At 37.4% G+C, this 18,784-nt stretch overlaps 1 protein-coding gene and 1 long non-coding RNA gene across 5 annotated transcripts in view; one reads left to right on the plus strand and one right to left on the minus strand.

Annotated features, from left to right (window-relative positions):
* Positions 1–18,784, plus strand: part of SPR (Sex peptide receptor) — a 196,747-nt gene that overhangs the window by 27,992 nt on the left and 149,971 nt on the right. Inside the window, exon 2 of one of the 3 annotated variants that reach the window (XM_069507218.1) lies at positions 8,127–8,165. The exons of 1 other annotated variant lie outside the window; for it this stretch is intronic. The gene's annotated coding sequence lies outside the window, so the exon portion shown is untranslated. Of the gene's footprint in view, positions 1–8,126; positions 8,166–8,365; positions 8,445–18,784 lie in introns of those variants that run through there. One more of the 3 variants, XM_069507219.1, reaches the window with a different exon arrangement.
* On the minus strand, positions 2,620–4,059 carry LOC138404100 (uncharacterized). 2 transcript variants are annotated; one of them, XR_011238204.1, is made up of 5 exons: positions 3,908–4,059; positions 3,572–3,776; positions 3,327–3,447; positions 2,996–3,074; positions 2,620–2,908 (listed from the first exon to the last, which is right to left on the minus strand). It is a non-coding gene; the product is annotated as an uncharacterized lncRNA (long non-coding RNA). The 2 variants fall into 2 exon arrangements; XR_011238203.1 differs by lacking the exon at positions 3,908–4,059 and having other exon boundaries at positions 3,572–3,897.

Raw genomic sequence — 18,784 nt, forward strand, 5'->3', positions numbered from 1 at the left:
TAAAGATACCCGGGTTGTAATTTGTAGGAAACACATATCGCGGAAGAGTATTCCAAACCTTAGCCAGTGTGCAGCAAAGTGTATTTGTTTGTTGGTTTGTCCTTCAATTCACGTCGCAACGGTGCAACGGATTGATGTGATTTTTTGCATCGGTATAGATAAAGACCTGGAGAGTGACATAGACTACTTTTTATCCCGGAAAATCTATGAGAGACAAAGTCGCGGGTATCAGCTAGTAGTGTTATAATATTACTAGCTGCCCACGACTTCGTTTGCGTGGATTTAGGTTTTCTGAAAATCCCGTGGTAACTCTTTGATTATCCGGGATATAGGTAAAAATAAAAAATAAAATATTTTACCTTACGTTTGCTCTCGTTTACTCTGTAGGTACCCAGCTTAAGATAAACGGGTATTCTAATTTCTAATACGATTGTTTTAAATTTTAAAGCGTCTTAAATCCGAAGTTAAGTACAATTACTGCCACTCTTGGGACTTGGACCCTTGTCTGACGGATTTGTTGGAATTATACAGCTTTTATAGTTCTTTATACCTATTATATCTGATGAAGATGGATACTTGACAGTTCTTATTAAAATTCTAATGTTAGTTGGTTTATTTTAGCTAATGGTATTTCTAACGTCAGTCAAAATGTTAAAAAATGTATTGTAAATCGTCCCGAATAGCCAGATTCTACATAGGTAAGATCTGTATCTGTACAGATCCAGCTCTGAAAAAAGGTTGTTTGTGGCCATACATCGATGCCGGCAACGCATTGGTGGTTCCTCTGGTACTGCAATTGCTCTTGGGCGGCAGTAATCACCTAATACCAGGTGATCCACTGCACTTTTGCTCACCATTTTTATTTAAAAAAAAACCGGTCAAGTGCGAGTCAGGCTCGCGCAATGAGGGTTCCATACTACAGTCGTATTTTTTCGACATTTTGCACGAGAATTCAAAAACTATGATGCATAAAAATAAATAAAAATCTGTTTAAGAATGTACAGGTGAAGACCTTTCATATGATACCCCACTTGATATAGTCACTCACTTCGAAAGTTGAAAATACTAATCATTAGTTCATGACCACAATTTAATTTTTTTTGTGTGATCTAACCCTAAATTCACGGTTTTCAGATTTTTCTTCAAATGTCAGCTATAAGATCTACCTACCTGCCAAATTTCATGATTCTAGGTCAACGGGAAGTACCCTGTAAGTTTCTTGACAGACAGACGGACAGACAGACAGACAGACAGACAGACAACAAAGTGATCCTATAAGGGTTCCGTTTTTCCTTTTGAGGTACGGATACTAAAAAAAGATTGAATATATCCTAATGCTCTGTAGTGAGCCGGCGATGGGTTGATCATGATGATGAAGATTCTGTGTCGTATAACACCTCCAGTGTAAGCACATAGGAAGCGAGCTTCCTGCATTTACATTCACGGCTAAATTGAATGTAGGTAGAATCTGATACAGAACAACTACCTACATTTGCAAGCACGAATGCAGGGGAATGAAATTGAACTGTGAATAAGATTTGTGCCAGGGGAGGTACAGCGGAAATCACTTGCAATCAGGATAGTACTATGTGTTTCAACTGAGAAGGACATCGGTAAAGTACGTCACAAGTTATTCCACCAGCAAGTATAAATTTTTTGCTATTTTTTACGGTTCCGTACCTCAAAAGAAAAAACGGAACCCTTATAGGATCACTTTGTTGTCTGTCTGTCGGTCTGTCAAGAAACCTACAGGGTACTTCCCGTTGACCTTGAATCATGAAATTTGGCAGATAGGTAGGTCTTATAGCAGACATGAGGGGAAAAATCTAAAAACCGTGGATTTGAAGTTACATCACAAGAAAAAAATTAAAATGTGTTCATGAACAAATATTGCTATTTTCAACTTTCAGTGTAAGATAACTATATCAAGTGGGCTATCATAATATGAAAGGTCTTCACCTGTACATTCTAAAACGGTATAAAAATGTAATAAGGTAATAAATGTAAAAAGAAAAATTTCTTTTTACATTTATTTGACGTCATTTTAACATGGTACTTTATAGTATGACATCAAGACGTGTTATATATTTTATTTCACGTGATTTTTCACATGCTACTTTTAATAAGACATCAAGTGTTATATTTATTTCACGTGATTTTTCACATGCTACCTGTGAAATGGTCCATCTCTAGCCCTTACTCTTGGAGCGATGGATACACAGAACACATTTACTCCAGGAGAAGAAGCCCAACTACATACAAATAAAGTGCAGACTGTGCACCGTCACGCCATCTATTAGTGATTCCATAGAATTAAACTTTTGGCGCGAAATTACGAACCCCGTATTGTTTTTTTTTTTTTCTATATTAGGCCCGCATTTCAATCGCCAAATAATCTTTAACCGAGGAGTTTATTCCACAGTTAAAGATTATTATTTATGGCGATTGAAAAGCGGTCATAACAAAACTGGAATAAAACAAGTAAAAACTTTTTAAAATGCTATAATTTTTAGAAATAAATTTTTATATTATACTGTGAAAAGCATACAAAGATTTAAGTTATGTTTTTACTCATTTTTTTTCTAAGCTATTAGATGAAGTAAAAAAAATGTACTTTTAAAGTGTTTTATTACAAATACGTCATAATCCACAGCATACATAATGAAGAAATTACAAAAACAGGTTATAGTTAAACCAAAGTTGGATTACAGTAATAAATCTTAATAGAATTATTATCTTTTAAACAGATTAATTATTATTAAAGATCTAATACTGAAATGTTTTTCAAACTAGGGAATGTTACATAGCAAGAACTACTTATTCAATATATCATAAATAGAATAATGAACAGAACCAATATAGGCATATAGGCATATTTAGTAGTGGTTTGTGGAAGCACAGACAGGTCCTGAAATAAGGCAAAATACACAAAATTATTATATTTTTTTAACTGATGATTTATAAAAAATTGCAATAGAAACATTATATTACATACCACTGTGATGTATCTGGTGGCCGAGATAAGATAGGCACATTTGGTACCTAGTGGGTTGTGGAAGCCACACTGACTGTTCCTGGAATAAGGCAAAATACACAAAATCAATATATTGGTTTATCTACTGAGAATGTGTTAAGTAGGTACATATTGCAATAGAAATTTATATTATGTACCAACTGAATTAAATGTTGTTGTGATGTGTCTGCTGGCAGAGACAAGATAGGCACATTAGGACAGGTTCTAAAATGAGGCAAAATGAACAAAATTGATGTTTTTCTGAGATTTTTTTACAAATTGCAATAGAAATGAATAGTTACTAGGTACATACCACTGAAATTGAATGTTGTTGCAATGTTTCTGCTGGTGAGCCAGGCACACTGCTGGTGTGCAAGCTTTTCAACACCTACTCAGTTACATTGGCAAAACAATATTCTGCCCAAATTCGAAGTCTGAAACATTATAATAATACTATATAATAAACCAAAATATCAAAAACACCAGCGTTTCTGACTTCTTTAGCCGGTTTGTAGATAAAAAGAACAGCTGGTACTTAAGGGACACGACAATATTTACCTTGCATAATTAGATGCCTTTCCGGCTCTTGGTAAAGAGTGGATAGTAAGTGTTGGGTCGAAAGCCGATGCACAGCACTTAACACGCTTTCTATATTTATCAGACATGATAAATTTAATCTTACAAACGAAAAGAGTCACCAAACAATAAGTCACTGTTCTTATTTTTCTCTAGTCTCAATCACACTGCTGCGAGTTTCTTCAAGCTAACAGGGAGAGAAAAATAGAAGCAAAAACACTAAACCACATGAAATACAACTAAAAAAATACAAATTTATCACAACTGTTGGGAAAGAAAACTTTCATATTTAAACCAACAACCTAAAAACAAACGTACCATAGAGTAGATAGTTGCCAGTTGTTTATAGTTTGAAACTTTGTCTCTGACTTTGAAGTCTAGAATGAGACAAAGAATTTCTTTGTTTCATTCTAAATGATTCCATAAAAAAGTCTGCAACGGCCCCATACAAAGTTGCCACCCCCTGGATGGATAGCTGTTGACAATCGTCGAGTGACGACTGACGAGTCTCATCTGTGACGAACCGTTTGTCAAAGTCGAAAATACGGGGAAATTACTGTTTGAAACGTTTGAAATTCCGGTTCAACGATTCTTGATTTATGTGGTTGGTGGAGGATATGGTGCCCATGACTTCATCCGCGTTAATTTATGTTTTTAAAATCCCGTGAGAACTTTTAGATTTTCCAAGTTAAAAAGAAGTCTTTTTTTATTTCTTTTTTAGGCTTCCGTACCTCAAACTGAAAAATGAACCCTTATAGGATCACTTTGTTGTCTGTCAAAATGTGTTAATGAACAAATAATTAGTATTTTCAACTTTCAAAGTAAGATAACTATAGGTACCAAGTAGGGTATAATATGAAAAGGCAAAAGGAAGACCTGTACATTCTAAAACAGTTTTTATTTATTTTTATGCATAATAATTTTTGATTTATCGTGCAAAAATTACGACTGTTGTACGGAACCCTCGGTGCGCAAATCTGACTCGCACTTGGGCGGTTTTTTAACTAAAGTGCACTAGCTGATGCCCGCTGATGATTTTCACGGCTCAACCGTTCAACCGATTTTGACGAAATTTGGTACAGAGATAGCTTGCATCCCGGGGAAGGACATAGGCGTCAGGCTTTTATCCCGGAAAATTTAAGAGTTCCCACAGGATTTTTAAAAACCTAAATCCACGCAAACGAAGTCGCGGACATCAGCTAGTTGATTATATTCAGTTTTCAGGTGCAGCCAAGAGTATTTCAAGATTTAAGTGCAGTCAAGATGATTCACTTTGCGTTTGCGATTAAATTGGTCTAAATGTAACGCAGCTCTTTATAAGTTATCTTTCTATTCATGAGCATCTGTTGCTTGAGTTGGAATTCAATCATTTTGCGAGAAAGGATTGAATACATTTACATAAAAGAATAGGTACAGGTACTTTACATTAAAAATGCGAAAGGGTGTCTGTCTATCTGCTAGCTTTTTACAGTCCATCCGTGAAACGGTTTTAACGAATTTTGGTAGAAATTTAGCTTGTATACAAGGGAAGAACATAGGCTACTTTGGATTTTAGAAAATAAAAAAGTTACCAAAAGATTTTAAAAAAATCCGAAAACTTAAGCGGGTGGCGTTGAGGGCATCGTCTAGTAATTCATAAAATTTTGTTTCATTTTCAAATGCAGTCAAAAACATTTCAAGATTCAAGTGCAGTCAAGGCGATTTAGTTTGCGTTTGCGATTAAATTGGTCTGATGTCGCTTGACTTGGAATTCAATCATTTTGCGAGAAAGGATTGAATACATTTACATAAAGAGTCTATAGGTACCTACTTTACATTATAAATGCGAAAGTGTGTCTGTCTGTCTGCTAGCTTTTTACAGTCCATCCGTGAAACGGTTTTAGCAAAATTTTGTACAAAGATAGCTTGTACACCGGGAAAGGAAATAGTCTCTAAGTCCCGCAAATTGCTAATGCGCGTGATCGCCATTTTAGTGACGTCAGCACTAGACTGAAGTTTTGAGCTGACGGTATATTGTTACTTAAATATACGTCAAATAACGTTAAAATGACGTCATTTCGATGTTAATGAGAAATGGTTCCAGCGCAATAGCAATTTTCGGGACTTGTACTTTGGATTACGGAAAATAAAAAAGTTCCCAAAAGATTAAAAAAAAAAACGAAAACTTAAGCGTCGAGGGCAGCGTTTAGTAATTCATAAAATTTTGTTCCATTTTCAAATGCAGTCAAGATTCAAGTGCAGTCAAGATGATTCAGTTTACGTTTGCGATTGAATTGGTCTGAATGTACCGCAGCGTCTGTAAGTTATCTTTCTATTCATGAGCATCTGTCGCTTGACTTGAAACTATTCGAGACGGTTCAATCATTTTGCGAGAAAGGATTGAATATATTTACATAAAGATTTTTCAATATACTAGCAGTAGAGTTGATCCATATTTACTTAAAACTTCTTCTTTTTGAAATGCCGTCGCCTATCGGAGGTTGGCAATCATTAGGGCTATCTGCACCTTGGACACTGCTGCTCGAAATCTACGCTCCCATACCATTGGCGTAAATTCTTTAGCCACGATGTCCTTTTACGGCCTGGTGGTCTTCCCCTGAATAATGAGCTGAAGGAGGTCGTATTTGCTATTTCTCATAACGTGGCTAAAATACTCCAACTTACGCACTTTTATGGTCTTCAGAATTACAAGTTCTTTGCTTAGCTTTTGTAGTCATCATCATCATCATGATCAACCCATCGCCGGCTCACTACAGAGCGCGGGTCTCCTCGCAGAGTGAGAAGGGTTTTGGCCATAGTTTACCACGCTGGCCATGTGCGGATTGGTAGACTTCACACACCTTTGAGAATGTATTTTCCTCACGATGTTTCCCTTCACCGTTAAAGGCAAGTGATATTTAATTACTTAAAACGCACATAACTCCTAAAAGTTAGAGGTGCGTGCCCGGGATCGAACCCCCGACCTCCGATTAGAAGGCGGACGTCCTAACCACTAGGCTATCACAGCTTGCTTTTGTAGTACAGTTGCATTTTGACACGCTGTACCCAAGAGATTCTCAACATTGTTCTGTATACCCACATTTCAAAAGTTTCATACCAATTTTGAAATGTTAAGATGTAAAACTCGTCTACGCACGTTCCTTTTGATCACACCTTCCTCAGGAGATATGTCTGCAAGGCGAAATATTATTATTAGAAAACTTTTCCATTCACTCATGGTAGGGGAGCCCAAGAGGGATTTTGGGATTTACTCGAGCGCGTCAGATTAAGACAAGGTAAGTTAATTAGATGCAGAAAAGTGAGCATTTCATCGATCTGACAATTTGAGCGTGACCTAAGGAAATGGGAGAGTGACAAAGTTTTAAAAATCGGCCATGACTTTTGGTTGCGTCCAAATCGTCAGTTTTTTGAATAGGAGCTACTTGAGATTTACTTAACATCCCTTCTCAATATCTGATGCGCTCGATAAATATTTTATGGGTCTATTATCTTTTTTCTTTTCTTTTTTTAAATTTATAAACTCGCGCTTGGCTGCAATTAGACCTGGTGGGAAGTGATAATGCAGACAAGATGGAGCGCTCCCTTTTACACCTTCGTACGACCACCCCCACCATGAAAATCGGCAGATAAATATTTTAGCGATAAAAAACACGTGGGGCACATTATATACTATTGATATCGAAAGCGCTGGAGTATTTCTTTGTAAATTTTTTTTTTACATTTTTGAAAACCTGTACGCGCTCTCCCCACCAGTGAAAGGGGTTACATCAAATAACCTTTTTTTCTTTTTAGCACCTTTCACAACCCAATAGGTCCCCACGACGCTCGAGTAAATCCCTATTAAGCATCTTGGGCTCTCCTACTATCAAGACTTACCAACTCGTTTTTCTTAAGAATAATATGAGCTGTCCCAGTTTCAGTAATCCCCATAGGCCTACAATCCAGCTTATACTTACTTTCAACAAAGGCTGTTCATTTATCTTCAATTCTCCAATCTACACAACTAAGCTCTCTTTGAAATTGGACTTTAAAACTTGACTGATAAAGTTTAAATTCAAAATTATTAGAACATCCATTCTTATTTCTTATCCTACAATTTCAACGCCGAATAATTAGAGGCTTAAACTTAAGGGTTTGTTGGTAGTATTAATTGAATGCTTATGTTGTTTTTGGTAATAGTATGTATCCCACCAAAACATAAATGTGTATGAGCCAAGTTCAGTTGGTACTTATCAAGGACGTCAAAATATTGTAAGCATACGGGTATGTGACGCATGACGGCCGACGCTGGCCTGCCGTTTCGTTCGTAGCCACGGTTTGTATAATGGTTCTTAAAGTCATTTACACACACTTTTATTTTCTGTCCATAGTTTGTTATTATTTATATGTATTATTTGATTTAATGTTATGTAACTCTCTATGAGTGTAGGCCTCCTCCATTTTTTTCCTGTTCGCTCTTTAAATTTTTTCAGTAATTTTTTTTAATGGTAAGTCGTGTTAAACTTTGTGTTAATTCTTCATTTTTTTTTTGCTTCAGATTTTAAAAACTACGTCTCAAGAAACACATCTGGAAAAGGTTTGTCAGTTTGGATATAAGTACTGTGTATATAGCATAGCATAAAGGCGCTAATATTCGCTATAGACGATCAGCAAAATGTAGGTAGGTACAAGCAAAAAGAGGAGAGGAATGAGGAAATTTACTTAATTATCTATTAGGTAGGTATATATAATATTTATTATACTTTTATGTACAGATATATCTACTATAATAACATTAGCATGTCGATGACGTGATCTTGAAGCAAACGAGCAAAAAGAGGAGAGGAATGAGGAAGATTACTTAATTATCTATTAGGTAGGTATATATAATATTTATTATACTTTTATGTACAGATATATCTACTATAATAACATTAGCATGTCGATGACGTGATCTTGAAGTTTTTAACCATCGCAAAAAGAAGTTTTCACTTCAATATTCGCTATAGACGATTAGCAAAATGTAGATAGGTACGAGCAAAAAGAGGAGAGGAATGAGGAAGATTACTTAATTATCTCGAATGTAGCGATCCACCATTCAGATTCTCGCTTCTTCCACACGATGTATAGAATTAAGGATTACACGTTTGTCCGGTTATTCGTCCGCTTTATAGCGGTAGCAAATAACAGTTTTACTTTTAACGGTCGTAAACTGGGGGAATGTTTTGTAGTTATTCTCTCCCATTTCACTGTTTATCTTTCACATTATTTATGTATTCTTTGTCATTTGGGAGGCTATTTTTGCCACTGAAATATACAGCATGTTGTAAGAACGCTAGCAAAAACGAAGACTGGTGAATTGATAATTACTGATAGGTAATGTAAAAATTAATTGAAAAATCTTGAATCTTTTAAAAGTTTGCAATGTATCATGAATAAAACATCTGACTAACGCTAAAGGTCAACAAACGCTGCGTAGATAGGTGCCATTGCGGGTTTGAAAAATATGAAATCGCTAAAACTACAGGCATAAGTTATTGGTATTGGATTGTGCTTAGGCAGTATAATAATAATGCTAAGTTTTCGCTAGCATTCTAATTCATCATCGTCATCATCATCATCATCAACCAATAGACGTCCACTGCTGGACATAAGTCTCTTGTAGGGACTTCCACACGCCACGGTCTTGCGCTGCCTGGATCCAGCGGCTCCCTGCGACTCGTCTGATGTCGTCCGTCCACCAAATGGGGGGTCTTCCAACGTTGCGTCTTCCAGTGCGAGTTCGCTATTCCAGCACCTTGGGACCCCAACGTCTATCAGTTGTACGAACTATGTGCCCTGCCCATTGCCACTTCATTCTAATTTAACATTACATTCATTCAGCATTCTAATTACACCCTGTATATTATTCTAACTCTTATGGGCTGATTACACCTACCGAGTAGTGAAGCGAGACAGTAAAATATCACTCGGCCGAGACAGTGCTGTGGTGGCCGTTTATACGTATTTCGAAATTGCGCCGAGCACTCGTAATGGTACACCTAACGAGTACAGTGGCGAGTCAGTGTCCTCGGCCGAGTACTCGGTTGGTATAAACACTTAACGAGTGCGATTTCGCCACAATTTCTCAGCCACAGCACTGTCTCGGCCGAGTGACATTTTACTGTCTCGCTTCACAACTCGGTAGGTGTAATCGTACCATTAGTGTTTATACCAACCGAGTACTCGGCCGAGGACACTGACTCGCCACTGTACTCGTTAGGTGTAATCGTATCATAAACAAAGATTCCAGCAACTTTGTCCACGTTATCCGCCTCCGCTGCTTGATGGGTAGTAAACTAAACGATTTATGTGTTTGTCAAATCACAGATGTAACAATTGGTAACAATGTAAGAAGTAAGAACTGCTATGTGATTCGCTAACTCAGTGTCTAACAAACAGTAACAACGCGATTTAGCGTTCCGGTACGATGCCGTGTAGAAACCAAAGGGGCATGAGTTTAATGCAAACTGCCATCCCGACTATAATATTATAAAGGCGAAAGTTTGTATGTTTTTTTTTTTTTTTACTTTAAAAACTACTAGACGGATTTGGCTAAAATTTGGAATGGAGATAGATTATACCCTGGATTAACACATAGGCTACTTTTTATCCCGGAAAATCAAAGAGATCCCGCGGGATTTTGAAAAACGTAAATCCACGCGGACGAAGTCGCGGGCATCAGCTAGTTTATAATATTAGTGACTAACTGAGTGAGTGACAGACTTTATAATATTAGTGAGTATTTTTATGAAAATTATTAGAGTAGGTAATTATATTATGTAAGTAGATAGAAGATAGATTTGAAAATTGTAACGTTTAAAAATATCACGATGGATGAGTACTGGACTCTGAATATACCCTTACAATTATTACCTTTATATAATCTAAAAATTTGATCGTTATATCCTTATCCAGAATTTAATGGTTTCAAATAACTCTATCGAATACTGAAACCTGATGTAAACTATTAAAGTTCGCTTCAAAGGGTCAACTGTGCTAAGTTGTCAGGATTAGCGTGAAGGCACGATCCGAAGCTTAAAAGCACCTTGCACTTAAATTCTGCTTTAGATGAGGAGTTTCCTAGTGATTAGATCAGATAGTTTATCTAAATATATAAAAAAAAAGGTGACTGACTGACTGACTGACTGATCTATCAACGCACAGCTCAAGCTACTGAACGGATCGAGCTGAAATTTGGCATGCAGATAGCCATTATGACGTTGGCGTCCGCTAAGAAAGGATTTTTGAAAATTTAACTCCTAAGGGTGAAATAGGGGTTTGAAATTTGTGTAGTCCACGCGGACGAAGTCGCGAGCATAAGCTAGTCTTCCTATAGGTTGTTGCTTTCCAAAAACTACACTCGCGAGCAACCTAATCGACTCAACACATAGACGCGCATAAATACATGGATTTTTCGAAAAATGTTCGACTTTTTTATAAAAACCGAGTTCTGACCCATCTCCTCTCAGAGTCAGAAAGGTTTTGGCCATAGTTTACCACGCTGGCCAATTGCAGATTGGCAGACTTCACACACCTTTGAGAACATTATGGAGAGCTCTCAGGCACGCAGGTTTCGTCACGATGTTTTCCTTCACTGTTAAAGCATAGTGATTTAATCACTTAAAAATGCACATAATTCCGAAATGTTAGAGGTGCGTGCCCGGAATTGAACCCCCGACCTCCGATTAGCAGGCGGACGTCCTATCACAGCTATCACAGATTTTAGAAACACGCTTAATATAATCCATACTAGTCTATAATAATATTATAAATGCGAAAGTTTGTCTGTCTGTCTGCTAGCTTTTCACGGCTCAACCGTTCAACCGATTTTGCCGAAATTTGGTACAGAGATAGCTTGCATCCCGAGGCTGCTTTTTATCCCGGAAAATTAGAGTTCCCACAGGATTTAAAGAAAACTAAATCCACGCGGACGAAGTCGCGGGCATCATCTAGTATTTAATATTAATCTTAATTTAATTGCACGAAGATTTGAACATTGTTATATCAAGAATCGAGAATAATTTCCTAACGAGACGTACCTACCTTTATAATACAATCCAAATTAAAAATGTCTTCCTTCATATAACTTCGCTTCTAACTTGAGAAATTAATTACGGCGCTCGTTAAAATGAGATTTTATGTTGTTTTTCACTTTTAGAATTCCGCACCTCAAAATGATAGACGGGATATATCTACCTCATGCTCCTTTCTTTTTGCACGATTGCCCAAAAAAGGAGTGCGAGAGAGTACAGTAGGTACGCGGCAGAAAGTAATGTACATCGGCCTTTAGAATGACATTTCGGCTTTGTAGAGCGTTGTCTCGAGTTACAAATGCGTTACAATTAAAAAAGCGCTTTAAATTATTTCAAAATTCTGATTATTTAATTATTACTAATCTACTCTATTTCTATATTACTGTAATAAATATCTAAATCCTGAGGTGGGCGCTAATAGCTGTAACACAGTTTTTTAACTAACACAGCTATTACCGTTTCCCTAGCGTTTATGTTCCTATGTAAATTTGAAGAATAAATAAATTATTAAAATTAATTAAATTATTAAATTATATGGATTGTATGGACAAAAAAATACACATACATTATACTTAGTACTATTACATATTCTGTGATTATACTTAATATAATATGTACACATATTTACTATATGTATAGATAAAACCACGACCACCACATAGGTAACATTGTACACTTCCGTAGCTTAGTCAAGAAAAAAAATACAAAAACTTTAATTATTTAGCTGCAAATTTAAACCGCGTGGGTTACAGAAATGTAAGTGAGCTAAACCAACATAGTTTGTAGAAAACAAACAGAATAAGAAAATAAACATTTTCCATTCCAAACAAAAATATAAATAAATTAAATTTTTCTGTGTTTATACGAAAATACATTGAGTTACGAGCAATGGAGTAGCAATTCACCGGTCAAAAAGCAACGAAATTATAAGCACGTGATGTAAACAATTCATACACTAGATGATTCGTCCGTATGGATTTAGTTTCTTGAAGATCGCGTGGGAACTATTTGATTTTCAGGGGTAAAAAGTGTCCTATGTCTGTCTACAGGATCTATGAACCAAGTAGAATATGATGTCCGTAACGCCGTAACGTGGTCCATTGTGGATTTAAGTTTTTAAACATCCCGTGGAATAAAACAACGATAAAAAGTAGCCTACATGTTACTCCATGATGACAGTCATACAAGGATAGGCTGTGAAAATCTAGCAGATAGACAAACAGAGATACACAATCAATATATTATTAGTATAGATTATAATTATTTATTAATGTAGAAGAAACAGGTTATACTAACGTCGACGTTAGCCCGACTAGTTTCGCACCCATCCGGGGTCCTTTTTCACAGGGAAATTAGTCGGGCTAACGTCGACTAAATACGTGAGTAAAGCCGGTTTTTTCTACATTTATAATGGAAATCAATCACCATAGTTTAAACGCCAGTATAGTTTACTTATGAATACTATATTTTTATATCCATACTAATATTATTAACTTGTATTATTGTATATTACTATACCTATAGTACGCGACAGGTCGAGATGGCAATTAGGGTATGAGTCGGACCTGCACGTCACCCGCGCTATACTGCATTGGGCTATCGCGGGGGCTGTGCGGGTATGCAGTGCGTCCCCACCCCGATTGCCATCTCGACCTGTCGCGTACTATACCTATATTTGAATTTGATATTTCTTTTAAATAAAAAGTACCTAGGTAGTCTCCAATAATATGGCAAGTACAGCGTTTGCAGCACCACAATTTGCAGTACAATATACTTGTACAACATTGCTGTTCTAGTAATATAACAACTCAGCGAATAGATTTTTTATAGAGACCACAGCTAAGGCCGGAAAAATTGGTCGAACGCGATAGTGGCGTGAAAAATGACTTATTGGGGTTCGGGTAAATTTATGATCCTGTCCAAAACGACGAACGCTGTGCTGTGGAATAGTTATCATCGAGTTTTTTTAGATAAACGATTCGAATATGGTTACTATGAATATTTGATAAGATAAGAACAGAAATTGATAGGTTTTCATTTTCAAATCTAGATTAAACTCTATCTACAAACAAGCACGCTACGCCGTCGTTTTTCAAGGTTACTTTAAAATCATTTTCATTCGGTGACTTTAGGTTTTTCTTCACAAAGATATCACAGGTGATTTTTCACGGAAAAATAAATTTTCAATGTTGGCTTTTTTAATGAAAATATTACAGTAAGTTGCATTTTTGTTCCGTTTACCGTGGAGACCCTAAGGGGATAGTCTTAGTGCAAAAATAAAAATATTACGAGACATTTCACCGCGATTAATATCCTCATCTGGTGACAGAAGAGCTGGCTCATTTTTTGCGCAACGGATATTTTATATATATTATATATATATAATAATATTTTAGCTTATAATCGTTTACTACGTTAATTTATTGTAACTAGGAATTATGATAAGGATCAATAGCGCCGCTTGAAGCGAGTGTTAATTAAATATTAATTGCTTAGAAAACGCACATAGCTCCGTAAAGTTAGAGGTGCGTGCCCAGGGTCGTACCCCGGATACCCTGAATAGGAAGTCGACGTCTGCCGCTACGCTACCACTGTTATTAAGGTGGAAGACACGGTCTGCCCGTGAAATTCAAATTTAATTTGGTTTTTCGCAATTTGTAAACTAATGCGACAACGTAGACTTATGGCATTCGAATTCAATGGCATATGGCAGTCAAAACAACGACTAATTTGTGACAGTAACTCATGTCTAACTCATTATTTTGACTAATTTCGTAAACTGGACACTTTTAAGTAAAGATTTTTATATAAACCTGTTAAGATGATATTGCTAGGGGCGAAATTTGAATGCCATAAGTCTACGTTGTCGCATTAGTTTACAAATTGCGAAAAACCAAATTAAATTTGAATTTCGCGGGCAGACCCGTGTCTTGGGCCAGGTAAAATAGAAGATGTATAATCAAGTGCTTTTGTCACGGAAGGCATTTTTTTGCAATTCGATCGACGACCGTTCTATTTATTGGATCAGACCCGAATAATAAGAAGCCGTGGTTGTTTCGATAGGGTTGCCACTGTGTAAACAAAATAAAGTAGGTAGACAAAATAATAATTATTTTTATTAGCTGTTTTTTTTTAAACGCACATAACTCCGAAAAGTTGTGTGTGTTCGGGATTGAACTGCCGACCTCCCGATTTCAGCCCGATCCGTCCAGTAGTATTGAGCTGTGCGTTGATAGATCAGTCAGTCACCTTTTGATGTGTAGCGTAGCAACCCTAAAAGATATTATGTTCGACATAGCGGTTTCATATCGCATCGGATGGGATATTTTGCTTGGTTATTAAAATTATCGTCGAAGCGCACCGAAGCGCTCTTTATCCTACAAAACAGCGTTTTTACGATATTTCCGGGCAAATAATGGTTTTATTATTTTTACTGCTTCATAAGAGAAGCTGTTTCAGTTTTATGCAAAATTTGTCGCTGGCATAAATATTTTTAACTAGATGATGCCCGCGACTTCATTCGCATGGATTTAGTTCCTTAAAAATCCCGTGCGAACTCTTTGATTTTCCAGGATAAAACTATACCCTTGCAACAAAATTACGTCGATCCGTTGCTCCGTTGCAACGTGATTGAAGGAAAAACCAATGAACCAACAAACAGACACACTTTCGCATTTATAATAGGGGTAGTGAAATAGGGGTATTGAATAAGGCTTAGTGAATAGTGATTGGTGTTTATCACAATGGATCGGAGACGGTTGACGTGATACAGGGAGTAGGGACCCAAGGATTTGCACAACAGCAAAAGAAGAAACACGAAGCCTCCTTAGTTTTTAGTTAGTAAAGAATTAGCGAAATCGGTTCAGCGGTTCTCGAGATTTGCGATGAGCAACACATTTAGTGATTCATTTTTATATTATAGACTAGGTAGCTGCCCCGGCGAACTTCGTACCGCCTAACAGTCGATACTTTTTCAGGCAATTTTTTTAAATTTTTCTCTCCGTAAGAACCATCAACTACGTACTTCAAGGAATATTATAAAAAAAAGAATTAGCGAAATCGGTTCAGCTGCTCTCGAGATTTGCGATCAGCAACACATTTAGCGATTCATTTTTATATACATATATGTAGAGATAGAGAAAAAAATTATATTGTTATTGAAAACACCCGTCAAGTTAGCTATTTAATTAACGCTAACTAAATTTTAAAGCCAGTTTTCCAATTTTATCAGAGGTGTTTTTCACGTAAATTACTTCAGTAGATTTCTAATTAATTAACTTTTTATTAGGGAAAATGTTTATGACAGAAACAGAAACGAACGAAAAAGATTTTTTATATTTTTTTATAAAAGAATTCATAATGTATATTTGAAACAGGTAGGTACATGTTGTCATGGGATTAATATTTCATTACATTTTATTATTATAAATGCGAAAGTGTCTGTCAGTCTGCAACGTTTTCACGGCCTATCCGTTCAACCGACTTTGACAAAAGGCACAGTTAACTTAAGTACATCCCGGAGAATGGAAAAATTTGTCTAGTGGGGGGCTACTACGGCCGTGTTTTTTTAGGGTTCCGTACCTCAAAAGGAAAAATGGAACCCTTATAGGATCACTTTGTTGTCTGTCTGTCTGTCTGTCTGTCCGTCTGTCTGTCAAGAAACCTACAGGGTACTTCCCGTTGACCTAGAATCATGAAATTTGGCAGGTAGGTAGATCTTATAGCTGACATTTGGGGAAAAATCTGAAAACCGTGAATTTAGGGTTAGATCACACAAAAAAAATTAAATTGTGGTCATGAACTAATAATTAGTATTTTCAACTTTCGAAGTGAGTGAGAGTTCAACGTTCAAGTGGGATATCATATGAAAGGTCTTCACCTGTACATTCTAAAACAGATTTTTATTTATTTTTATGCATCATAGTTTTTGAATTATCGTGCAAAATGTCGAAAAAATACGACTGTAGTACGGAACTCCCATTGCGCGAGCCTGACTCGCACTTGGCCGGTTTTTTCTTTAAAAAAAAAAGAATATTAGCCAAGTATGCTGACTAATAATCCACTTTCTCCTCCAATTAAGCGCAAAGCTTGTGCTAGCAGTAAGTATAACAATAGTGCAACGGACGGTGATCTTTCGGATTTCAGTCGGAGTACAGCCTAGATAACTCTAGAATAGATTAAAAGAGCGATCTAGGCTGTACCCACCTTATCGGCTTCTACACGGCGTCGTACCGGAAGGCTCAATTGGTTGGCGATACGGTTTAGACATTGTCACTAACCACTAGGTGGGATTGCAGTTAAGGCCAGTAATGGAAACTATATTAGGTATGATGGAATTGAGTTTAATTGGTTAATATTCAAATGAAAATCACACTACGTTTGTATGGGGATCGTTGGGGAGTACCTACGCCAAGGTTACCTACTACTATTAAAGGTCTAATGAAGCCCCGCTTGATATCCACTTCCCGTAGTATATTGCACCATGTATGGATGTAGTTTATTGCCACGATCTGGCTTTTACGAGGCCTAAGTAAATAAGCACCGTCCCGCCCCAGTCCTGAGAGATTAGGCTTTACGGCTTGAAGAGCAATAGTTGTAACTACATGACCTTGTTTCTATTGTCTTTGTGCAATGATCTTTATGCTCTGTACACCTACCTAGTACGCAGTAGATTGGCAATCCCAAACAATTGAAGTGTGGACTTAATAACCCCATGTTGTAATCTAATGGGAAAACCCCGAAGGTTTGCATGTGCGTGGAAAAAAGGATCTGACACAACAAGTGGTCGTAGTGCACCAGACACCTAGGTGGTGAGGGTGGAATTGTTTGCGGTGGCGTGCGGTGCGGTTGTAGAAAAAGGAGGGTGGAATGAGATCAAACAACTCTTCAGAGCACTCTTTATTATAAGTTGGAAGGAGCACCAGTTTGGTTAGGTCAATTTAATTAGTTGGTATCATCGCTATTGAGCTATTCGAATGTTTTAACACAAACAAATTATTTAGATCCAAACTGGATCACAAGGCCCCTTCCATTAAGTCGAGAGCCTAAAAACACGAAGCCTTTAATAGCTTAGCAATTAGCAGTTGTTAGCTCTAGGCTCCGGAACAAAGGGGAAAATGGGAATAACAAAAAAAAGCAAAATCTCGACAAAATAGGGAACCTAGTCTGAACTAAAAACAAACGCTAAGTGCTGGATACTGAGATATTTAAACGCTGTCTTTGTTAAAGATAGGACAAACCTCCAATGGCCATAATTTACAAAAAGTGTGGGAAAGCAACGTTGTCTAATGTCGGTAGCTGAATGGGTGAGCGACTTGATCACATGAGTAGATATCCGTATTTAACGGTCCTTTGAATAACTCAACTACAGTCGATTTCTGATAATAATCGCTAAACCTGAGATGAAGATACTTTAGGTTTGTACGAACCTAAGCTGCGCTGCGCGTCACTGCAGGGCGCGGCACAGAGCGTCAAAATATTATTTCTATCATTTTGTATGGCGTATATCGCACTAGAGCGGCGCTGCACAGCGCTTCACCGCGCGTTGCCGCGCGTCGCGGCTGGGAGAATATTGTGAAGCGCAGCGCAGTAACCCTCTGTGCAGCGACGCTAGTGCGATATACCCAGCAGCGCGTCGCGTCGCGTCGCTTCAGAATGCGTACGGCGCTCGGATAAGATACACGCGCATCGAGTTAAGTATTTAATGTACAGACGTGATAGACCTCAAAATAAATAACATAGTTTTAATTTTTGGCACAATATGACGGGCTCTTAGAAGTATATCCTCAAAATTCCCAACCCCTAGGATGTCGGCTTCCACCCTTTCCCTCTGTCGCTCATCTTGCGACGTGGTTGCTCGTACGCGAACGGGCATAGAAGTGACGCGCAAGTGACGCGAGCTGCCGCGTACTGCAGTTGCAGTGCGGTAGGTACCGTGAGCGGCCTGAAGCGACGCTTTCTGCAGTCGGACTGCAGCGACGCGCAGCGCAGCTCAACTGCGTACAGACCTTTACCTAAGAAAACAGATTAGAGAAATCATCTGTGCCTAAGAATATAGTAGTCTCGCGCGGCCGGGTACGGAACCCTAACAATTGATAAGTATAAAAAAGTTTCCAATAGCGTTTCGACAGTTTCAATAAAT

The sequence above is a fragment of the Maniola hyperantus genome, chromosome 25 (genome assembly GCF_902806685.2).
Source record: "Maniola hyperantus chromosome 25, iAphHyp1.2, whole genome shotgun sequence".
In the NCBI taxonomy this organism is placed as follows: Eukaryota; Metazoa; Arthropoda; class Insecta; order Lepidoptera; family Nymphalidae; genus Maniola; species Maniola hyperantus.